Source organism: Entelurus aequoreus, linkage group LG01, assembly GCF_033978785.1.
Source record: "Entelurus aequoreus isolate RoL-2023_Sb linkage group LG01, RoL_Eaeq_v1.1, whole genome shotgun sequence".
Classification (NCBI taxonomy): Eukaryota; Metazoa; Chordata; class Actinopteri; order Syngnathiformes; family Syngnathidae; genus Entelurus; species Entelurus aequoreus.
The window spans coordinates 56,238,979-56,265,033 of NC_084731.1; the positions used below are offsets into that span (position 1 = coordinate 56,238,979).

At 41.4% G+C, this 26,055-nt stretch overlaps 1 protein-coding gene across 2 annotated transcripts in view; it reads right to left on the minus strand.

Moving 5' to 3' along the window:
- The window catches only part of mdfi (MyoD family inhibitor), a 109,510-nt gene that overhangs the window by 16,642 nt on the left and 66,813 nt on the right, over positions 1 to 26,055 (minus strand). The window lies entirely within an intron of this gene.

The following is a 26,055-nucleotide window of genomic DNA, read 5'->3' on the forward strand; positions in this document are numbered from 1 at the left end:
GGTTCCAATCGGTTGAGAAATGTGGGATATGGAGAGGTTTGTATATTGCCCATTCGTTTTCAACTTCGGGAAATTCCTGGTAATTTTGGGTAATCATGGAATTTCCGGAACCAGGAAACATGTTGACTTGAATGTCCAGGGTGAGTGGAGTGTGCGGATTTTGGAACGGTTCTAATCGGTTGAGAAACGTGGGATATGGAGAGGTTTGCATATTGCACGTTCGTTTTCAATGGGGGGACATTCCTGGTGATTCCAGGTAATAAGGGAATTTTCGGAACAAGGAATCATGTTGGCTTGAATGACCAGGGTGAGTGGAGAGTTTTGATGGAGGAACGGCTCAAATTTGATGAGAAATTTGGGATATGCAGTGGATTGTATATTGCCCATTCATTGTCAATAGGGAGAAAATTCCAGGAAATTCCGGGAAAAATGGGGATTTTGAGAAAGGGAAAACATGTTTTGCGTTCAATATACTGGAAGACTAGTATGTGTGGATGGTTGAAAGGTTGGAATGAAGTTTAAAAATGACGCAACATTTTTAGAATTTAGGGCATTGTAGTTCTATGAATATGTCCATTTATTTGAATGGGAATTTCCTACAAATGTGGGATTTTTTTTGTTTTTGAAAATATTGATACAAGCACAATTTTCCTAGAAGACATGGAGGGGTTGGTGTTGGAATTTTTTGAAACGGTTGAAAAATGTTGACGTAGTAACAGTTTGAATTTGAATGGGTTTTTCGGAATTCCTAGACCCTCAGGAAAACCGGGAATTTGTACGGAGAAAAAATAAGAACATTTATTGTCACAACTACGAGGAATGTTTTGAAGGTGGAATGGTTGGAAACGGTTGAAATATGCGGACTGTGAAAACTTTCCAGGAAGAGGTGAAAATAAGGTTTTGGATAACCGGGAATTCTGGGGATTTTTTTGAACTTAGAAAATGGTAGTTTGATTATCCAAGGTGAGAAGAGTGAGTAGATGTTGGAACGGTTCGAATCGGTTGAGAAATTGTTCTAGATGATATGAAGGGGTTGGTGTTGGAATTTTTTGAAACGGTTAAAAAATCAATGGGATTCAAAGGGGGGAAATTCCTGTTAATTACGGGTAATCATGGGATTTTCGGATCAAGGAAACATGTTGGCTGGAATGTCCAGGATGAGTGGAGGAACGGTTCAAATCTGATGAGAAATTTGGGATATGTAGTGGATTGTATATTGTCCATTCATAGTCAATCGGGAGAAATTCAAGGCAATCCTGGGAAAACTCGGAATTTCGAGAAAGGGAAAACATGTTTTGCGTTCAATATACTGGAAGAGTAGTATGTGTGGATGGTTGAAAGGTTGGAATGAAATTTAAAAATGGCGCAAAAATTGGAGAATTTAGGGCATTGTAGTACTATGAATATGTCCATTTATTTGACTGGGAATTTCCCGGAAATGGGTGTTTTTGGGAAATATTGATACAAGAAGTCCTAAATGATAAGAAGGGGTTGGTGTTCAAATGTTGACAGTTACAGTTGACAGTAGTTGCAGTTTGAATTTGAATGGGTTTTTCGGAATTCCTAGAATCTCGGGAAAACCGTGAATTTGTATGGAGAAAAAAAAAGTACATTTGTTGTCCCAACTAAGAAGAATGCTTTGAAGGTGGAATGGTTGGAAACGGTTGAAAAATGTAATAAAAATGTAGAACTTTCCAGGAAGAGGTGAATATAAGTATTTGGATAACCGGGAATTCATGGAATCTTATTAAGCTTGGAAAATGGTAGTTTGATTATCCAAGGTGAGTAGACTGTGAGGATGATGGAACAGTTTGAATTGGTAGAGAAATGTGGAAATTGTGCAAATTAAAATAGCTTATTCATTTTCAATGGGAAAAATGTCCCGCAAAATCTGGAAATCTGGGTAACCCGGGATATTTTTCTATTCATTTTGTTAGAAAGCTCACGATTCCCAGTAATGCAGAACATTTTGATACTCAAAACTGTGGGCTGTGGCTTCAAGCAAACTTTTGCAGCGGAATAATAATAATAAATATATATATTTTTTTGGTGTGGAATGCTATATGTGTGAACGCCCAAGCGTTCACTCACCTTCTCCATTACGACTACAATAAGTATGTGACTCCGATCTATCTGTGTTTGTGCAGGTGAACACATATCACAACTGATCAGCACTGGGGGAAAGACAGCCCGAGGGTTATCTTTTCGTATGCGTGCCAACTTAAACACAGGGAGGCTCGCTAAAGACGAGTTCAAGCCTCGGATGTACCGAACCCTTGACCCACTTGTCTAGACTCTTTCACAACAAGCATTCGATTACAGAGGAAAAGGACAAACTTTCTCCCAGTTCTGACGTTAATGAGGCAACATGAAATCAGCTGGTATAAAAGTGACAGACTCCTGACAATTGCTCCAATGTTCATCCACAGAAATGTAGGCTGAGGTTTGAACGTGCACCACTCCGCACTGCGTGATTTGATCAAGGGATTAAACGATTCATGGCATGTTGACAAAGTCTTAGCAGAACACCCCGTGATGTACGATCCCGAAGACAACGCTTCATCAAGTGGCATAGTCCATCAAGCGCTAGATTGAACCCCATGAGCCCCAGCTTGCTTTGGCAACACTTTGTCAAACAGAACAATGCACAGTCACGTCCTCCGGTGCCAAGTTCAACTCCGCCGCGCCAAAAGGAAGTCGAATGAGAACTGTGTCGAGAAGCGACGTCAACTCCTCTGCGTTCAGCGTGCCGAGCCGTCGCGCCGAGCCGTCGCATAGTAGAAAATGTGAGTTGCGGTGAGATGAATGGTGTGAACACTGTGTGCTCGACAGACGCACGTCCAACAGCCATGGCCCTGTTATGGTGCAAAGCTGTCAGGGACTTGGAACTACCGCCACGGCGACATTAATGCCAAAGAGTACAAGTATAAGTGGCCCTGCATATTTTAACAATACAAAACCGCACTCTGTGTAATGCTGGCAGGCGTGGTTGCAGAAGGACAGTTGGCCAGCTGCTAGTCTCCACCTTTCAAATAGAGTAAGTGCGAGGAAATAAATATACAAATATATATATATATATATATATATATATATATATATATATATATATATATATATATATATATATATATATATATATATATATATATATATATATATATATATATATATATATATATACATATATATATATATATATTTTTTTTTAACGTAACCTGTCCAGGCACTCAGACAAATCATATTGTTGATTGGATTTATTTAAAGGGAAAGTGTACTTTTTTTTACCCATGTATTCCTATCGTTCACAATCATTTTGAAAGACAAATGATGACGGATGCATTTTTTTTTTAATGCATCTAACATGTAAATAACAGTCCGCATACGGCCGAGCAAATGGGCGGTCCTCTCTTCCGCCCATAAATCCCTCTAAAACACATCCAAAAAGCGCCAACAATAATCCATTTACATGTTGTGACTTGAATATGAACACGTATTAGTGATATTGTTATTATAAGCGCTAACGCAGACAAACTATTCATAGCGGCAACCTGATCACGAGCTTGTGTGCCAATGTTGACACCATCAACTGATCAGCTGCTTCCTCGTTTCCTTGCTCGTCAAACTTTATTGTAGACAATAAATCATGCCTCTCACCTGGATAGTAGAAGGACGAGGACGTATTTCGACAAGTTGGTACACTTTGACAGCCAATTTAGACCTGGAAATGATGAGTATGACACAAAAAGACACTTTGCTCCAACGCCCTATTCTTCATGAGGATTATGAGTCATTCTCCATCGAAATGGGAATATATGAACATCCAAGCAGCCGGCATCCTCCTGACAGCAGACATTGTACAGTAAGTGATGTTTTATTATCTTTGTTGGCTCTCATGAAGTCTGCAGTGAGTAATAATCAGTGATGTGGTTGAAAGAAAGCGTCAATACACACATGTATACGTCCAGGATTTAGCATTGGAGAAAGAAAGACTGTAGCATTTTACCTTAGCCAGCGTATTGTACTCGAAATGTATGGCCGGGTTTCCTTACTTTATGTCCACAACTCCGTATCTCAAAACAAGCCCTTTTTAGTTGCAGCCAGAAAGTGTCTAAAAGATAGGTCTTTACAGCAAAATCTATGCAACATTTTGACCAAAGAACCATCGTTACATGCTATGTAGACAAATATGAAGTGTTTTGAATAGAAAACAATCATTATATGACCCCTTTAAAGTACCAGAAGAATGGGAAAACAATTTGACTTAATATGCTTATTTGTGTTTCCATTAAACCATATCCGATTGTATTTACGATCCGCAAATTATGTCTAAAATGTCCCAAAATGCCACAAATTCAGTCGGCCATTTTGAATATTTCACTCCGAACACTTTCGGTAATTTTCATAGATTCTACTTCAGTGTAGTAACGCTTCTGCACTCTGACCATATTATTAGATCAGTCATACTGGAAATATGCAAAAATGTATCATTCACAATCTTTATGTAAGACAAGAACACATGTGCTTGGGTTTTTTATGCATTCTAAATGGTAAATAAATATCTAACAAATGAGTTAACAGATTGAGGGTCTTCTCATTATACTCTCTAAAAACATCCAGAAAGCGCCAACAATACACCATTTACATGTCGTGAACCGAAAATGAACCAAATATGAGTGATATTATTATAAGCGCTAACACAGACGGAGTATTTTAGCGGCTCATTGATAGCAATGAGCAATGCTAGCTTACGCTGCTATTGTTGACACACTGAGCCGACGGCTGCTTCTGCTTGGTCTCAAACTTGCTAAAAGTAAATTCTAGATTATAATTCATGCATCTTTCAGCTGCTAGTAGACAAATGTGGCCATGGACCCACAAGCTGGTCCACTTTCACGAAAAAGACCCCAAAAGACGCTTCCAGCAGGAACTTTTTTTAGCCCTTCGTGATGATTGTGATTGATCCTTCATCTAAATTGAATTATGTAAACGTGCCGGCGGTCGACATCCCAGCGAGAGTGGAAATATTACAGTAAGTTTGTTTTATTATGGTTAGTTTGTATGTTTAGCACCTAGCAATGCTGCTAATGCTATAGTGTCACAATAAAGCTACATCCGTTTAGCACTCGGGTTCCAAAACGTATTTCTCATCCTCTTTGAGTTCGGGCTCAAAAATATAAGATCCCGGATCATAATTTAGCTGATGGGGACGAGATCTGTGGTTCCTCCTCTACATCACGAATCACGTGACTGGCTTCCTCATTAACTCTTAAAATGGCTCGGAATCTCTACAAAACCCAAAACCAGTGAAGTTGGCACGTTGTGTAATTCGTAAATTAAAAACAAAAGCCACGTGTTGTAACACCTGGCTTGGCATTGTCTTGCTGAAATAAGCATGATAACATTGCTTAGATGGCAACATATGTTGCTCCAAAACCTGTATGTACCTTTCAGCATTAATGGTGCCTTCACAGATGTGTAAGTTACCCATGCCTTGGGCACTAATACACCCCCATACCATCACAGATGCTGGCTTTTCAACTTTGCGCCTAGAACAATCCGGATGGTTATTTTTCTCTTTGTTCCGGAGGACACAACGTCTGCAGTTTCCAAAAACTATTTGAAATGTGGAATCGTCAGACCACAGAACACTTTTCCACTTTGCATCAGTCCATCTTAGATGAGCTCGGGCCCAGCAAAGGTGTTGTTGATAAATGGCTTTTGCTAGTAGAGTTTTAACTTGCACTTAAAGATGTAACGACAAACTGTAGTTACTGACAGTGGTTTTCTGAAGTGTTCCTGAGCCCATGTGGTGATATCCTTTACACACTGATGTCGGTTTTTGATGCAGTACCGCCTGACGGATCGAAGGTCACAGGCATTCAATGTTGGTTTTCAGCTAGATTCTCTGAACCTTTTGATGATATTAAGGACCGTAGATGGTGAAATCCCAAAATTCCTTGCAATAGCTGGTTGAGAAATGTTGTTCTTAAACAATTTGCTCACGCATTTGTTCACAAAGTGGTGACCCTTGCCCCATCCTTGTTTGTGAATGACTGAGCATTTCACCGAAGCTGCTTTTATACCCAATCATGGCACCCACCTGTTCCCAATTAGCCTGTTCACCTGTGGGATGTTCCAAATAAGTATTTGATGAGCATTCCTCAACTTTCTCAGTCTTTTTTGCCACTTGTGCCAGCTTTTTTGCAACATGTTACATGCATCAAATTCCAAATGAGCTAATATTTGCAAAAAATAACGTTTTCCAGTTCGAACGTTTAAGTATCTTGTCTTTGCAGTCTATTCAATTGAATATAGGTTGAAAAGGATTTGCAAATCATTGTATTCTGTTTTTATTTACCATTTACACAACGTGCCAACTTCACTGGTTTTGGGTTTTGTACTTATCCACTAACTTTGAAAGTCTTTTGGTGTCATAAATAAGATATATTTGATAATAGCTTCAATATAGAGGCAACTTGTTTTTCCACCTTACTGCTACTTTAACACAAAAGGCATCCAGGCTGGTCCACAAATACTTTTTGAATCAAAATTCAGTACACACAGAGAGGTAAATAATATTTTACAAATTTCTGTTTTGAATTCAAACAACTGTTTCCCATTGTGGTTCTTTACAACTAGGTCTGTTTAATCTCCAGAGTCTGTGCAACAGAAGAAAGGAGGCAGGCGAACACACACCTCCACAGCCAAACTAAACACACATTCTGAAAAGCAGAATAAAACAAGGGAAAACAAGGACAGCTATTAGACCTGGGTTTAATATTTCATGGCAGCATTTCATAGCATCTTTTTAAAAGTTGGAATATTTTCTCAGCCTTAAAGTATACGGCGGCTGGAGGCGTGGCGAGGCCTGACGGTGACAGTAAAAGTGTAAACGTACAAGCGCACTCACCGAGAGTGTGGTGTTAAACACTGGCTATGAAACACGACTGGCAATAAAAGCGTCTGTTCGATAACCGCTCCGAGACAGATAACCCAACCGGGACTGTTTTAACTGGCTGGCGTCCGGCGTCGCAAAACCAAGCCACTGTTGTTTAAAATTATTTTCTTTCAGCACTTTTCTAACTTTGCTCCAGATGTTTGGCAAGCTCCATGGACGCATGTAGTGAGGAGGAACTGCATTTTCTGCTCCAACCTATTGCAAAACACGTTGTCTCTTCTGCTTTTTCTCCCTCACTTCATTAACCGCCCCCCCGTTTGCTTGTCTCGTTTAAGCATTTTGCACAATAGCACTTTTAACACGCCAAGCCCGCCGGGATCCATCGTGGTGACAGATGCAGGGGACTACATAGACCGGAGGAACAGAGCGCACGTCTCTAAGTTTGCATTGTCCTGCAAGGATTGCGGCTCGTTGAGTTAGTGTGGCGTCAGTGTGTGCAAGGGTGCTCGAATATAGCAGGATCTGGCACGCAAACAGACAAAACTCAAAGAGGCCAGGAGTCAGGACTGTCTCCAAAGAGAGCTTGAGGTTAGAACCCACTCGCGCACGCAAAACACAAACACACACAAGGTTCCTTTGTCTGAGATGGAGCGAGATGAAGTAAGCAAGGGGAAGGAAGAAATAGGTTGGTGTTTGTAGAAATTTGGAGCAGGAGACTTGCAGGCGTGACTCATGAACAGTGATTCAGCGCTGGTTAAAAATAACAGCAAAACAGGAGACATGTGAAGTGGACTCGGTGAGATTGGGAAAAGGCATCCAGTGTAGGGTTGACCCCATAGCAATATTTTGGTACCGGTACCAAAATGTATTTCGATACTTTTCTAAATAAAGGGGACCACAAAAAATTGCATTATTGTCTTTATTTTCACAAAAAATCTTACGGTACATTAAACGTATGTTTCCTATTGTACTTTTGTCCTGTGAACATACGAGACAACTTTTCTTTTATTAGTATGTAAGCAAAAAAAGGCTCCTTTTTTTGACTGCTGATATATGCAGTAACATACTGTGTCATTTATATTCTATTGTTTTGTCAACATTATTAAGGACAAGTGGTAGAAAATGAATTATTAATCTACTTGTTCATTTACTGTTAAAGGCCTACTGAAACCCACTACTACCGACCACGCAGTCTGATAGTTTATATATCAATGATGAAATCTTAACATTGCAACACATGCCAATACGGCCGGGTTAACTTATAAAGTGACATTTAAAATTTCCCGGGAAATATCCGGCTGAAACGTCGCGGTATGATGACGTATGCGCGTGACGAAGTCAGAGTAACGGAAGTTATGGTACCCCGTACAATCCTATACAAAAAGCTCTGTTTTCATTTCATAATTCCACAGTATTCTGGACATCTTTTTCAATTTGTTTAATGAACAATGAAGGCTGCAAAGAAGACAGTTGTAGGTGGGATCGGTGTATTAGCAGCGGACTACAGCAACACAACCAGGAGGACTTTGTTGGAGATGAGACGCGCTAGCCGCCGACCTCACCTTGACTTCCTACGTCTCCGGGCCGCCAAACGCATCGGGTGAAGTCCTTCGTCCTTCTACCGATCGCTGGAACGCAGGTGAGCACGGGTGTTGATGAGCAGATGAGGGCTGGCTGGCGTAGGTGGAGAGCTAATGTTTTTAGCATAGCTCTGTGCGGTCCGGTTGCTAAGTTGCTAAGTTAGCTTCAATGGCGTCGTTAGCACAGCATTGTTAACCTTCGCCAGCCTGGAAAGCATTAACCGTGTATTTACATGTCCACGGTTTAATAGTATTGTTGATTGTTTATCTATCCTTCCAGTCAGGGGTTTATTTTGTTTGTTTCTATATGCAGTTAAAGCACGATGCTATCACGTTAGCTCGTAGCTAAAGCATTTCGCCGATTTATTGTCGTGGAGATAAAAGTTACTGAATGTCCATTTCGCCTTCTCGACTCTCATTTTCAAGAGGATATAGTATCCGAGGTGGTTTAAAATACAAATCCGTGATCCACAATAGAAAAAGGAGAGTGTGGAATCCAATGAGCCAGCTTGTACCTAAGTTACGGTCAGAGCGAAAAAAGATACGTCCATCACTGCCTCTCAAGTCCTTCACTGTAACGTTCCTCATCTACGAATCTTTCATCCTCGCTCAAATTAATGGGGTAATCGTCACTTTCTCGGTCCGAATCTCTCTCGCTCCATTGTAAACAACGGGGAATTGTGAGGAATACTAGCTCCTGTGACGTCACGCTACTTCCGGTACAGGCAAGGCTTTTTTTTATCAGCGAGCAAAAGTTGCGAACTTTATCGTCAATTTTCTCTACTAAATCCTTTCAGCAAAAATATGGCAATATCGCAAAATGATCAAGTATGACACATAGAATGGATCTGCTATTCCCGTTTAAATTTTAAAAAATCATTTCAGTAGGCCTTTAATATCTGCTTATTTTCTGTTTCACCATGTTCTATCTACACTTCTGTTAAAATGTAATAATCACTTATTCTTCTGCTGTTGATACTTTACATTAGTTTTGGATAACACCACAAATTTGGGTATCGATCCGGATCATACATTCGTCATATTCAAAGTCCTCATGTGTCCAGGGACATATTTCCTGAGTTTTATAAACATATTGTACATTTTTTAAAAACGTAAAAAGATTTTGTGATGCTAAAAAATATCGATGTAATCATAGTAGTATCGACTAGATCAGGGGTGTCAAACTCATTTTAGCTCAGGGGCCGCATGGAGGAAAATATGTGCACACGCGGGCCGGATTATTAAAATCATGGCATTAAAACTAAAACATAAAGACAACTTCAGATTGTTTTCTTTGTCTTACTTTGGCCAAAAATAGAACAAACACTGTCATAAAGTGTTAGTGACGAACCCCAAGATGCAGAGAAGGCAGGATTTGTGCAGGAAAACATGATTTAATGTCCAAAATAAATGTAAAACACAAACCAGGAACTAGGAATAGCCAAACTGAAAACAGGAACCAGCAAACAGAAAAACTGGAAACAGCTAACGGCTAACAGGATAACATGAAACAAGGAGCTAGGAGACAGCAAACTGTAAATAGCAATTAGGAACTAGCAAACAGGAACAGCTTACCGCAAACAAAGACATCGACAAGTATCAGCGACAATACTCCAGCACAGACTGGATGGCAAGGCAGGTTTAAATAGCAGCTGGCTGATTGACACCAGGTGTGGCCAGGTGCCAATCAGCCACAGCTGAGGGAAAACAGCGCTCATAGAGACAAGCAGGAAACAACCAAAATAAAAGCGCTGACAGGAAATAAAGACAAACGCAGAGGAAAAACTAAAATATAACCAAACTGTCAGGGACAAGCCTGACAAACACATTCTGAAAATATTACAATAAAAATATAGAAAAAAATACCGGCAGCGGTAAAGTTTAGACCCATGAAGGAAAGAAGAAAGTGAATGAATGTTTATAACTGAATAAATTAACATATACAAAAACATTGTTTTCTTTTGTATTTTCTTTTTTTAATGAATTAAGTAACGTTTATGACAACCTTTTTCCAAAACACAATATAGAATGTGAGATATAACAAGATAAAGTATACGTTTATCATTTGTTTTCAAAACGGTAAAAAAAAAAGTGGGACCCCAAAAATGTACTGTGGGACCCCATTTTTATGACTTGATGGTGTCCCTGGGACCCCATTTTGAAAATTCCTAGCACCAACACTGATGCAGTATTGGTGCGTGCAAAACAGCAGCAGGTGGCTGTGGCCTGCAGCCACAGCCACCTGCTGCACCATTGATTATCTAATACTAATCAAATATAATCTCGGGGGCCATAGATAATTCATTCACAGGTCTTGACTTTGTTACATAGGGACTAGATACACTCTTGTACTTGGTATCATTACAGTGGATGTCAGGTGTAGATCCACCCGTGGCATTTGTTTACATTGTGACGCCGGTGAGCTATTGTATCCTCCTACGGTGTGTAGTAAAACATGTTTAGATATTCCTCGTCCTGCAGGGATGATAATTGTAAGAAACGTACTTTATTTGTCACCATGGAGACAAGGATTAGTAATTTAGAAGTAGCTAAAACACTGCAGACTGCGGATGGACGTTAGCCGCTAGCAAGCTAGCCATGTCTTAAAGCACCTCTTCCTGAGGGCGTTTCAGTGTTATAACTTCACCTTTATCTTTACTTTTTAAGCCAACATGCGTCCATTCTCCCTTCTCTGTCTACATACCGTGTCTGCTTTTAAGTACCCAGTGTGTGTGCGTTGCCGAACATCATACTTGCCAACCGTGAGACCTCCGAATTCGGGAGATTGGGGGGGTTGAGGTCTGGGGGGCAGGGTTGAGGTGGGCGGGGTTGGGGGGGCGGGGTTTGGTGGTAGCGGGGGTGTATATTGTAGCGTCCCGGAAGAGTTAGGGATGCAAGGGATTCTGGGTATTTGTTCTGTTATGTTTATGTTGTGTTACGGTACGGATGTTCTCCCGAAATGTGTTTGTCATTCTTGTTTGGTGTGGGTTCACAGTGTGGCACATATTTGTAACAGTGTTAAAGTTGTTTATACGGCCATCGTCAGTGTGACCTGTATGGCTGTTGATCAAGTATGTCTTGCAGTCACTTACGTGTGTCTGCAAAAGCCGGTGACTGGGCCGGCACGCTGTTTGTATGGTGAAAAAGCGGATGCGTCGACTGGTTGTAGAGGACGCTAAAGGCAGTGCCATCACGACACGCCCTCAATATTGTTGTCCGGGTGAAAATCGGGAGAATGGTTTCCCCGGGAAAATTTCGGGAGGGGCACTGAAATTCGTGAGTCTCCCGGAAAAATCGGGAGGGTTGGCAAGTATGCTGAACATGCTCCTCTGCTCGTAAAACCAGCAAAGTCATGACGTGAACCGGTACTTTTTAGAGGCGTATCGTTCCAAATATGATTAATTAGTATCACGGTACTTTACTAGTACCAGTATACCGTACAACCCTAATCCAGTGTGTGTCCTTGATGCTCAATCCCATGCACATTTGTGATATTATTTACAGGGTGCCAGACCACAGTGAGCAACGAAGTACAGTATGAGTCACAGACTCACAAAGTACTCACCCGCCTTGTTCACACACCCACGCACACTACCTCTGTTCCTGGCATGTTTCGTCTACCCTGTACTTACACATCTCCTTCCTAGCCCAGAGACGCGCTCATCTCTCTACTTATCCTCTGCAGGATGAGAACTATGTTTGTCCCTGACTGCTCCATCTCCTCCGTCACATTCCATCGCAAGACCTCGGTGAATTTGTTGGAGGCACTAAAAACGAACATGAAGGTCGTTGAACAACACATCTAACGCTGAGGCAATGTCAAATTAAACACAAACTATCCTTTGAATGAACGAAAAACGACTCCTTTTTAATCTTACCTACGAACAACGCTTCCTAGCCTTGGTTAGGATCACAAGTACTACACACGAATGTTGAACATTGTCTGAATAAAATCATTTTCAATAAACAACAACCATCAAATTTGGCGTTTTTTACCAACATATTAAGCACAACAAGGGAAGTGTACTTTTTATTTATTTTTTTTTTATTGCCAATAGCCATTGCAATTTGCCAAAAGGGACAAGAACAAATGTCTTTTTATTCAATGATAATAAACGCTTACGTAGTAGTCATTGTTACCGCCTTCAAAGTCTCTAAAACAACTTCAAAAGCCTCCATCAACATGTTGTATATATATACTGTATATTAAAGGCCTACTGAAACCCACTACTACCGACCACGCAGTCTGATAGTTTATATATCAATGATGAAATCTTAACATTGCAACACATGCCAATACGGCCGGGTTAACTTATAAAGTGCAATTTTATATTTCCTGCTAAACTTCAGGTTGAAAACGTCTATGTATGATGACGTATGCGCGTGACGTCAATGGTTGAAACGGAAGTATTCGGACACCATTGAATCCAATACAAAAAATTCTGTTTTCATCTCAAAATGCCACAGTATTCTGGACATCTGTGTTGGTGAATCTTTTGAAATTTGTTTAATGAACAATGAAGACTGCAAAGAAAAAAGTTGTAGGTGGGATCGGTGTATTAGCGGATGGCTGCAGCAACACAAGCAGGAGGACTTTGACTTGGATAGCAGACGCGCTATCCGACGCTAGCCGCCGACCGCACGGATGATCGGGTGAAGTCCTTCGTCGCGCCGTCGATCGCTGGAACGCAGGTGAGCACGGGTGTTGATGAGCAGATGAGGGCTGGCTGGCGTAGGTGGAGAGCTAATATTTTTAGCATAGCTCTGTGAGGTCCCGTTGCTAAGTTAGCTTCAATGGCGTCGTTAGCAACAGCATTGTTAAGCTTCGCCAGGCTGGAAAGCATTAACCGTGTTGTTGCAGGTCCATGGTTTAATAGTATTGTTGATCTTCTGTCTATCCTTCCAGTCAGGGGCTTATTTCTTTTGTTTCTATATGCAGTTAAGCCCGATGCTATCACGTTAGCTCCGTAGCTAAAGTGTTTCGCCGATGAATTGTCGTGGAGATAAAAGTCACTGTGAATGTCCATTTCGCGTTCTCGACTCTCATTTTCAAGAGGATATAGTATCCGAGGTGGTTTAACATACAAATCCGTGATCCACAATAGAAAAAGGAGAGAGTGTGGAATCCAATGAGCCAGCTTGTACCTAAGTTACGGTCAGAGTGAAAAAAGATGCGTCCTGAACTGCACTCTAGTCCTTCACTCTCACGTTCCTCATCCACAAATCTTTCTTCCTGGCTCAAATTAATGGGGTAAACGTCGCTTTCTCGGTCCGAATCGCTCTCGCTGCTGGTGTAAACAATGGGGAAATGTGAGGAGCCTTTCAACCTATGACGTCACGCTACTTCCGGTACAGGCAAGGCTTTTTTTTATCAGCGACCAAAAGTTGCAAACATTATCATCGATGTTCTCTACTAAATCCTTTCAGCAAAAATATGGCAATATCGCGAAATGATCAAGTATGACACATAGAATGGATCTGTTATCCCCGTTTAAATAAAAAAAAATAATTTCAGTAGGCCTTTAATGTAGTAACAGACACCTTCATAACAATATGTAATATGTACATTATATACACTGCAAGTATATATATAATGTAGTAACAGACACCTTCATAACAATATGTCATATGTACATTATATACACTGCAAGTATATATATAATGTAGTAACAGACACCTTCATAACAATATGTCATATGTACAATATACACACTGCAAGTATATATATAATGTAGTAACAGACACCTTCATTACAATATGTAATATGTACACTATACACACTGCAAGTATGTATATAATGTTGTAACAAACGCACCTAAGTTATCCGGGTGTCTCTGCCACTACGCAAATTAAGGAGTCACGGGTGGGACCTGATATTCAGCTGGGAATGATTAAAACAGTAAATAAACACAATATATATATATATATACTATTAGCCACAACACAACCAGGCTTAAATTTAATATGCCACAAATTAATCCCGCATAACTAACACCTCCCCCCTCCCGTCAATATAACCCGCCAATACAAATCAAACACCCGCACAAAACACTCAATCCCACAGCTCAAAGTACCGTTCACCTCCCCAAAGTTCATATAACACGTATATTTCCCCAAAGTCTCCAAAGTTATGTACGTGACATGCACATAGCGGCATGCACGTACGGTCAAGCGATCAAATGTTTGGAAGCCGCATCCAACTCAAAGTCCTCCTGGAAAGAGTCTCTGTTGTCCCGGTTCTCCACAGGCCAATGGAAAGTCCACAAAAAAGGTCAAAAATTTGGATTCTTCCATGAAGTGGCTCCGTAGCAAAAAACGCTGGGTCTGACAGGTGCTCCTAGGTGGTTTGTGACGTCAATTTCTGCTTCCGCCCGGTCTGATAGCACCGGATGCCTTTTATATCCCCACATTTTATTACGTTACATTTTTAATATTAGCATGATTTATAGAATACGCCTGTAACAGTTCATAATAAGTAAATGGATGACATAATAAGTATATATATATATATTTATTTTCCCAGCTGAGCACAAGTTGATTGTGACTGGCAATATTTGTTATATATATATACACCCCTCGATGGACCCCTATGGCCATTACAATGTAGTAACAGACACCTTCATAACAATATGTAATATGTACTATATTTATCGTATTTTGGTCATTTTATCATTGCTGTAACTGACTTCTTTAGCGCATCGATTTCCATTTCCATAGCAGCAAACCTCCGACTTCCAGCAACAAACCTTTCCTCAGTAAATTCACCAAAACGTCACCGTGGAGTTATTGAGTCTGTTTAGCTAATTGGAGAGCTAGCTTACGCAGCTAGTGGGTCCATGACGATGACTTCTGTTTTGTTTGATCAGCCGTTTTACTGCCGTGTGATAGACACTGTATGGAAACAATTAAGGTATGTAAATAACATTTTTGAAAATCTTTCGTATCTGCAGCTAAAATCTTTTCATATCTTCAGCTAAAATATGTAATAATATTTGTTTCTTTTAAAATTTGGTGGGTGCGGCTCTAACACTGGTGCAATCTATATTCCGGAAACTACGGTAAATGAGTGCTGTATGTCGTGTTCACTGTATGCTATTCTTCGCGAGCCATTGAGTATGTTTCTGATGACACTTAAGCTTCAATTTTTGAAGCTTGTTCTTGCTCCAGAGGTTCAAATCCCACATTTGTGGTAACTGAAAATACTTACCATATTTGCTTATAAACTGGACTAAAAACATATTATATTACAGTAGGAAGGGGATTCACATGGCTTTATTTGTTGCGGTTTACCTGACACTTGAAACGTGACGGAATTGGGGGGTGCACTATCCACTTTAGCCACCAGAGAGCAGCTGAGTGTTGAATACCTTAAAATGTGTTTTGTGGCCATTCCAATTTTGAACACAGCGTCAGTTGGTATGTAGCGTGGCGCTTTCCATCGTTTTCAGCAGACTGCATTGCAAAATGATTAACCCCTCCTTTTCCTCTCGCGTGAGATCCACCCAAGAATTACTTTATCTTTTCCCTACTGTACGGTACAGTGCAGTAGTGCAGCAAAATATGCTATGAGACAAACGTTAAATTAGGAGTGTTGGACAGTCGTATTCCTGACAACTTGTTGAAGTATTCACAGTTAAATATGACGTGAGCGCCGGTTGACTGACGCATTCATGCCTGCACATGTTGGACGGTGGAGTCATTTCCAATCCAAGAAAACCACAGATGTGCAGAGGCATTAGCGTTCTGTATTTTGTAGCTGGCCAAGCGCACTTTAAGGCTGATATGCCACAAAAGAGCAACCATTATCCAAATAAGTCCATTTTCTGGAAAGCGTTTCTTGTGTTGCATTTCAACACAGCAACGACAGTGTTTTTAAAAAAAATATTTGACCCACTTGAGTGAATGCCACTTGACAAGCAAATGGAAATAGTGTGCAAACATGAGAGGGGGAGTGGCATGTATTGTAGCCAAAATTAAGAAGACGTCGGGCACGAAGCGCAACATGACGCACAGCAGCATTTTTCACGGGCTGCAATATTGACCCACCAAACACAACCTTTCCTTGTCGCAGATATTTTAAGGGGCGCTTTCACACTTTCAGCGAGGAGAGCAAATTATGCTCCTTCACGCAATGACATGCAAACCGCACACATGCTAAACAAACTTCAATTAAAACTGATTAAAGGGTGCTAGTGTGAATGTGCTATACGTGTGGTCCGTTTTAATCATTCCAGTTCTTTTTTTTAATCCCCAAGATGCATTTTGTTGGATCAGATGTAAAAAATAGTACTGGGGTGTCTTGGTTTTTGGTTGAAATCTGTTCCAAAAGGTCAGAAAAAAAACACGAATCAAAGTACAAAACCCAAAACCAGTGAAGTTGTCACGTTGTGTCAATCATCAATCAATCAATCAATGTTTATTTATATAGCCCTGAATCACAAGTGTCTCAAAGGGCTGCACAAGCCACAACGACATCCTCGGTACAGAGCCCACATAAGGGCAAAGAAAAACTCACCCCAGTGGGACGTCGATGTGAATGACTATGAGAAACCTTGGAAAGGACCGCATATGTGGGTAACCCCCCTCTATGGGAGACCGAAAGCAATGGATGTCGAGTGGGTCTGACATAGTATTGTGAAAGTCCAGTCCATAGTGGATCTAACATATTAGTGAAAGTCCAGTCCATAGTGGGGCCAGCAGGAAACCATCCCGAGCGGAGACGGGTCAGCAGCGCAGAGATGTCCCCAACCGATGCACAGGCGAGCGGTCCACCCCGGGTCCCGACTCTGGACAGCCAGCACTTCATCCATGGCCACCGGACCTGTGTGTCTTCCTCTCCACAAGGGAGAATGGGCAGAGGAGAAAAGAAAAGAAACGGCAGATCAACTGGTCTAAAAAGGAGGTCTATTTAAAGGCTAGAGTATACAAATGAGTTTTAAGATGGAACTTAAATGCTTCTACTGAGGTAGCATCTCTAACTGTTACCGGGAGGGCATTCCATAGTACTGGAGCCCAAATAGAAAACGCTCTATAGCCTGCAGACTTTTTTGGGGCTCTGGGAATCACTAATAAGCCGGAGTTCTTTGAATTCAGATTTCTTGCCGGGACATATGGTACAATACAATCGGCAAGATAGGCTGGAGCTAGACCGTGTAGTATTTTATACGTAAGTAGTAAAACCTTAAAGTCACATCTTAAGTACACAGGAAGCCAGTGCAGGTGAGCCAGTATAGGCGTAATATGATCAAACTTTCTTGTCCTTGTCAAAAGTCTAGCAGCCGCATTTTGTACCAACTGTAATCTTTTGATGCTAGACATAGGGAGACCCAAAAAAAATATGTTACTGTAATCGAGACGAGACGTAACGAACGCATGAATAATGATATCAGCGTCGCTAGTGGACAAAATGGAACACATTTTAGCGATATTACTAGGGATGATGTTTGATAAGAAATTATCGAGTTCGAGCCTATTATCGAATCCTCTTATCGAAACCGATTCCTTATCGATTCTCTTATCGAGTCCAGATAGGTTGTTGTATATGGAAAAAAAAACACAATATTTGGTTTAACAAAAGCTCACTTTCATTATAAGAAACAAATAAAATCTAATAAATAAATAAATATTGACTGTTACCCCCCTAAAAAAATAAAATAAAATAAATAAATATTGACTGTTGTTACCCAAAGTATATTAAGTGGGATTTTTCATAATAACAAATATATACAGTAACACAAAAACAACCTGTCTCTATGATCACTATAGGTGTATAAATAATAATATAGTGTTAAATAAAATCAGTCCCTTGGGAACAAAACTGAAAATAATACAGCTCTCCAAAAAGTGCACTTCTGCTGCTATTGGAACATATTAACTACAGCTATTACTCAGGAAAAGGCTCAACAGGACTCAGCTGGACCTGCAGAACTTGCTGACACGGACCATGACCTTGCTTAATAAGGACTGACAGCAGTGTCCGCGTCACCTGCTGTTGAGAGACTGTCTAGACCTAAGAGACATGTTCAGCCACCTAAGAGGCTGTCTAAGAGTTGTTAAGAACTCTTGGTTTTTCCGAGTTGTCTAAAAAAAAAAAAAAAAAAAGTGTTGACATATCTGTTTGTTATGATGCTTTGACATGTTTGCACTTTATTTCTTTATTGAAAGAAAATTCTATGAAGAGAAAAGTTGTTTGCAAAGGTGGTTACAATGCTAAAAAATGAAAAGTTAAAGCTAAAAAAAGAAATACACTTTATTGAATTAACATTATTTCTTTATAGGGGGAAAGATGTGATGTTATGAGCTAGGGAATATAACAACTACACTATCCAGCATGCAACGGGAGTGACGAGCATGCGCGGTAGCCCCGAAAAGTGTTGTTGCATGTCGCCACCCCGGCAGCTAAGAATGAGGTTATGAGCACGCTGTGAAAGTAAACGTCAATAACTCAGCCAACACGCCTCGTCTGCATTATTTATAATTAGACAGACAACACATATACAGAGTGATTTTGTTTTGTTTACAAGGAAAGAAAAACAAAAGTTAAAAAAGGGAGATGTCATATATGTTGTATATATATGTATGTGCTGCTGTTGCTTTAAGAACGTTGCGACAGCTGCCATAAAGGAGGTACGTTGCTAGCCTGGTTGCTATGTTTCCGGTTGGTTGTAAAAGTGTTCGTCATGTGTTTGTACCCTGCTCAAATCTCTCAGTAAAGTTATTCATTGGATTATACCTTTTGTTTTGAACTTTATTACACCTTGGAGAGCTTTTTCCGGTCCATTTTTTTCCTGCTTTCGATATCTGCGCCTAATTACTGAGCTACGTGACGTAATTTCTTGTGATGTGCCACGGAGCATTTCTTGTCGGGACGGGATTCGTTCCCAGGGATTCGAATAAAGAACCAAATCTTTTTCTTTACTATAGTGGTCTCGATAATGGGTACCGGTTCTCAAAAGGGGATTTGAGTCCGAAGACTCCGTTCTTTTCTTATCGAACAACCGGGAAAACCGGTTTCGAGCATCATCCCTAGATATTACAGAGATGAAAGAAGGCCGTTTTAGTAACACTTTTAATGTGTGACTCAAACGAGAGAGTTGGGTCGAAGATAATACCCAGATTTTTTACAGAGTCGCCTTGTGTAATTGTTTGGTTGTCAAATGTTAAGGTGGTATTATTAAATAAATGTCGGTGTCTAGCAGAACCGATAATCAGCATTTCCGTTTTCTTGGCGTTGAGTTGCAAAAAGTTAGCGGACATCCATTGTTTAATTTCATTAAGACACGCCTCCAGCTGACTATGGGGTATTCATATGGATATGAAAGTCCCGCATTATGGTTATATTGTCGGCGTGCGTCACTAGATCAGCAACGAACCCCCGAGAATTCATTGATAAAGTCCGAATAGGGCCCTGGGGGGCAGTAGATAACAGCCAGGTCGAGAGGCAGCGGTGTGACAGACCTCATAGTAAGCACCTCAAACGATTTATATGTATTATTTAGGTTAGGGGTAAGGTTAAAGTTTTCATTGTATATTAGTGCGACCCCCCCACCCCTTTTAAGGGGACGGCCAATATGTGCATTCGTATAGTTAGGAGGAGATGCCTCATTTAGCGCAAAAATATCGTCTGGTTTGGGCCAGGTTTCGCTAAGACCAATGACGTTAAGATTGTTGTCTCTAATTACCTCATTAACTAATAACGTTTTGGGAGACAATGACCTTATGTTTAAAAAGCCCATATTATATGAATTGGGCTGTTTTGACGAATTTTTCTTGAAATGATCCGTAGTAGCAATATTAATAATATTGCGTTTATTATGCGTAGTGCACTTTAAATACAGTAGTTTCGACCATATCTAGGAATTGATATGACGGGAATTTTCAGATTCTTTGCTTGGTGCTGCGATAAACTGAACGCATGATAATTTGCCACCTCAGTAGAATGCATGTCTACCTCTGACACAGTCACAACAGAAAAAACATTATGTGAGTTGTGTATTATTCTATGAGAATTGCTATGTGTGCAGGGATTATCCAGCCTGGCGCTGGCTAGTTCTGTCTTAACTGACTCCTCACCCGGACTAGCAGACTCTGTAATTGCCTGTGACCGGGCTTGCTCTAGTGTAGTTAGTCAAGTGTGACTCAAATAGTAGTCTATGTTCCTAGACAGGATGATGGCGCCTTCCTGGTTAGGGTAAAGGCCGTCTCTCATCAGCAAGCCTGGTTTGCCCCAGAAAGAGGGCCAATTATCAATAAACGTTAGTCCCTGTTGTCTACAGAAGCTAGCCAGCTACTTGTTAAGCGAGACTAATCTGCTATACCTCACATCATTGTCTCTCGCAGGCAGGGGGCCAGAGACAATTACTAGATGCCTGGACATCTTTCTAGCGAGATCACAAGTCCTGGCTATGTTTCTCTTTGTAATCTCTGACTGTCTCATCCTAGTGTCATTGGAGCCAACGTGTACAACTATGTTCGCATAACTAGTGGTGCGATTAGCCTGACGTACGTGTTTACTAGGCCTGTTGCTAGTTAGCTCCCTAAGATTAGCTTCAATGTCAGGTGCTCTGGCCCCGGGAATACACTTAAATGTGGCTGGTTTGCTAAGCTTTATGTTTCGGGTGATGGAGACCCCTATGACAAAAGTGTGGTGCCCGGTAGACTGGGGTGTAGGACTAGCTAAAGGGCTAAATCTATTATGCGTCTTAACCGGTGCACTGTAGTTTATAGGCCGCTTAGGACTACTATAAACTGGGCTAGTTAGCTCGCTACAGCTAACACTAGCAGATGTGTCCGCAACATCTAAAGTTACGAGATTACTCTGCTCTAACTGGCAGACACGGCCCTCTAGCAGAGCCAGCCTATCCATGAGTAAGGTGCACAAAGCGCAGGAAGCCATACTCACTGTATTTTCTGTCATCGAGTGAAGTTCCTGCTGTCTCCCGGGAAGTGGTCACAGTGTGTGGGAGTAGATTCCTTCCGACCGACGACCGGCGCCGCCTTTCTCCGCGCTAGCTTCGTTAGCTTAGCAGCTAGCTAGCTGAGGGAGGGGTGGTGAGAAAGAGATCAGGTGATTTGCAAGTTAAATAGGACTACTAAATATGTTTGGGAAGTAGTAAAGAAAGCTGCAAAACAATTAAAAGCACACAGATAGAACGATACTTAGCTTTTTCGCAACAGCGAGCAGTCAGCGAGCAGTCGGCGTGGCGCAGTTGGGAGAGTGGCCGTGCCAGCAACCTGAGGATTACTGGTTCAATCCCCACCTTTTACCAACCTCGTCACGATCCGTGTGTCCTTGAGCAAGACACTTCACCCTTGCTCCTGATGGGTCGTGGTTAGGGCCTTGCATGGCAGCGCCCGCCATCAGTGTGTGAATGTGTGTGTATAAGCCTTTTACCATTTACTATTTAATGGTGCCTTCACAAATGTGTAAGTTAACCATGCCTTGGGCACTAATACACCCCCATACTATCACAGATGCTGGCTTTTTAACTTTGCGGCAAGAACAATCCAGATGGTTCTATTCCCCTTTGTTCCGGAGGACACAACGTCCACAGTTTCCAAAAACTATTTGAAATGTGCACTCGTCAGACCACAGAACACTTTTACCTTTTACACTTTGCATCAGTCCATCTTAGGTGAGCTCAGGCCCGGCAAGGCTGGCGGCGTTTCTGGGTGTTGTTGATAAATGGCTTTGGCTTTGCATAGGAGAGTTTTAACTTGCACTTAAAGATGTAGCGACCAACTGTAGTTACTGACAGTGGTTTTCTGAAGTGTTCCTGAGGCCATGTGGTGATATTCTTTACGCACTGATGTTGCTTTTTGATGCAGTACCGCCTGAGAGATTGCAGTGATTTCTCCAGATTCTCTAAATTCTTTGATGATCTTACAGACCTAAGATGGTGAAATCCCTAAATTCCTTGCAATAGTTCATTGAGAAATGTTGTTCTAAAACTGTTCGACAATTTGCTTACGCATTTGTTCACAAAGTGGTGACCTTCGCACCATCCTTGTTTGTGAATGACTAAGCATTTCATGGAATCTGCTTTTATACCCAATCATGGCACCCACCTGTTCCTAATTACCTTGTTCACTTGTGGGATTTTCCAAATAAGTGTTTGATGAGCATTCCTCAACTTTCTCAGTCTTTATTGCCACTTGTGCCAGTTTTTTTGAAACACGAATCAAATTCCAAATGAGCTAATATTTGCAAAAAATAACAAAGTTTTCCAGTTCCAACATTAAATATATTGTCTTTGCAGTCTTTTTAATTGAATATAAAAGCATTTGCAAATCATTGTAGTTTGTTTTTATTTACGATTTACACAACATGCCAACTTCACTGGTTTTGGAGTTTGTACAATGGCATTCTTTTTGTATTGTTTCAGTTTCACAAATTCCTCAGTAAATTCAACGTCACCGTGGAGTTATTGAGTCTGTTTAGCTGATTGGAGAGTCAGTTTCCGCAGCTAGTGGGACCATGACGGTGACTTCTGTTTTGTTTGATCAACCGTTTTACTGCCGTGTTACAGACACAATTAAGGTATGTAAATAAACATTTACAAAATATTACTGTGTAAATAACTCATTTTGCAATGTATATATCTGCAGCTTATATACGGAAAGAAAATCTAAAAAATGTTGTGGGTGCGGTTTATATTCCTGTGTGCTCTATAGTGCAAAATATGCGGTATGTATTTTATTCTCAAAACAAGCATTATTCAACTTGGAATTCTTAAAATAAGCGTCCTCGGGATGTTTCAGAATCTTTAAAAAAGATCATCTGCTTGGGGAAAACCAAAATATTTTATTTCAATTATTTAACATTTACTAGAATAGAAAAAAAATAATATTCATGCTAAATTTAAATTATGATGTAAGGTCAATAGTTAAAAATAATTCAATACATACATACATCTATATATATATATATATATATATATATATATATATATATATATATATATATATATATATATATATATATATATATATATATATATATATATATATACATATATATATATATATATACATATATACATATATATACAAACGTATATATATATATATATATATATATATATACATATATACATATATATACAAACGTATATATATATATATATATATATATATATATATATATATATATATATATATATATATATATATATATATATATATATATATATATATATATATATAAAAATATATATATATACATATATATATATGTGTGTGTGAGTGCTCGCGCACAGGGTGCGTGTGATGCGTCAGTGCGTTAGATTTGTGGCAGAAGTGCTTGCAGTTAGTGCATGCTGCATGCTGCCCCTGCTTGCTACTCTCTGCTTACAGCTATCGCCGCCAGCTAGCCCCTGGGTGGGTGAAAAGAGGAGCCGAGTGCGTAAGCCTCCTCCTGCTGGTACAAAGCCTCTCCACCACCAAGACTCCTGTGGTGCCTCCTCGTGGCCACGCACGGTAACTGCGTCTTTGCGGACGCAGGCTAAACTGTAGGGGATCTCGGAGCAGCAGTGGGCCCCAGAGGCGAGGCGTGCAGGCCCACCGGTGTGTGGACACGCCCTGGCGTCCGCCAACCACTGCCCCATCTATGGGTTAAATAGACACCCCCCCCCCCCCCTCCACCCCCTTCCACTGCCTTGTGGGTATCCTCTGGAATGGAAAAGGCTAAGGGAGCAAACCCCAACAGAAAACCCGGCCTGGACTCCGTTAGGTAGTTCAGTGTGTGAAGCACTGTTCTGGCATGTCCTGCAGCCGAACTGACGCCAAATGTATTGGTTTTCCATTCCTTTGGACAACGTCAGCAAGGCAGAGAGGGGGGCCCTGTTGCTTGGGCAACACAGGATCTCCTTCCAGGCCTCTTGTGCCCTGGAGAGGAAACTCCAGCTTCACTGTGCAGTGAAGGCACAACACGGGAGGTCAGCAGTTACCGGTTATAAGCCCTTTCTCGTTTGGCGTAGGGATGGGCGCCAGGGGCTACTTCCGTCGGTGGGAGAGATGTTTCATCTTACTGGACAGCTACCGCCCGCCTCAAGCTGGGCAGCCCCCAGCCAATTAGGTGCTGTTCCGCCACAGCCTGCCTGCTTCATTGGGTGCATGAAGCTAAGGGACTCTTCCTGACAAGTGGGCTGTAAACCTTGCACCAAGCAAAACAAATAAAACAAAGACTCCAGCACTACGTCTGGGATGCTGGGACGTCAGAACCATGACCCCCGGACTAACTGACAACCTGCTCGATATAAGCGACGCCCGCAAGACTGCAGTCATTAACAACGAACTCCTGAAGCGACGAATAGACATCTCTACCCTTCAGGAAACCCGACTCCTCTCATCAGGCTCACTGAGAGAAAGAGATTACACCTTCTTCTGGCAGGGGAAGCCTCTGGGTGAAACCAGAGAATACGGAGTTGGCTTTGCAATCAAGAACACTCTACTAGGAGCAATAGTACTACCTACAGGTGGATCAGAGAGAATTTTAACCCTCTGCCTTAACACCACCATGGGACCTGTCCACCTGGTGAGTGTGTATGCACCAACACTTAGCTCCTCCCACGAAATAAAGGACAAATTCTATGATGAGCTTGAGGCGACTGTGAGAAACATCCCCAAACAAGATCAGCTCTACTTGCTTGGTGACTTTAACGCAAGAATTGGCTCAGATCATAAGTCCTGGCCATCTTGCTTGGGTTACCATGGCATTGGTAGAATGAACGAGAATGGGCAGCGTCTCCTTGAGTTCTGCACATTTCACAATCTCTGCATCACTAACTCATACTTTCAGTCCAAACCCCGCCACAAAGTCTCCTGGAGACACCCAAGATCTCGCCACTGGCACCAGTTGGACCTGACCATAACACGGCGCTCTGACCTCAGAAGTGTCCTCCAAACCCGTACCTTTCACAGTGCAGACTGTGACACCGATCACTCCCTCATCTGCTGTAAAGTCAAACTGCAGACAAAAATTATCTACAGAGCCAAACCTAAAGGACCCCCCCGTGTGGATTGCAGAAAAGCAGCCGATCCAACTAAAACTGCTTCCTTCAACCATGCCTTAGAGGAATCCCTCCACCAACTACCCCAGTGCAGCTCTGCCCAGCAGTACTGGGAAGGCTTACGAGACACCATCCACACCACGGGCCTAACGGTTTTTGGCAAAAGATTGTGAAGGTCCAATGACTGGTTCGAAGCCAACGCATCTGTATTGGCACCGATACTGGAAGAAAAGCGTATCGCCCTTACAAATGCAAGTCGAGTGACAATACCCTACATGCTCTCAGGGCATCAAGGAAGAAACTGCAGAATGCCTCCCGTCGCTGTGCTAACAGCTATTGGCTACAGCTGTGCAGCAACATCCAATCAGCCGCTGACTCCGGTAACATCAAAGGCATGTACGACGGCATCAAAAAGGCGCTTGGACCATTACACCACACAACTGCTCCGCTGAAATCGGCACTGGGAGAAATCCTCACTGACCGCTCTAAACAACTCGACCGCTGGGTAGAACACTACTCCGAACTCTACGCCAGCGACAACACTGTCTCCGATGCAGCCTTACGCCAT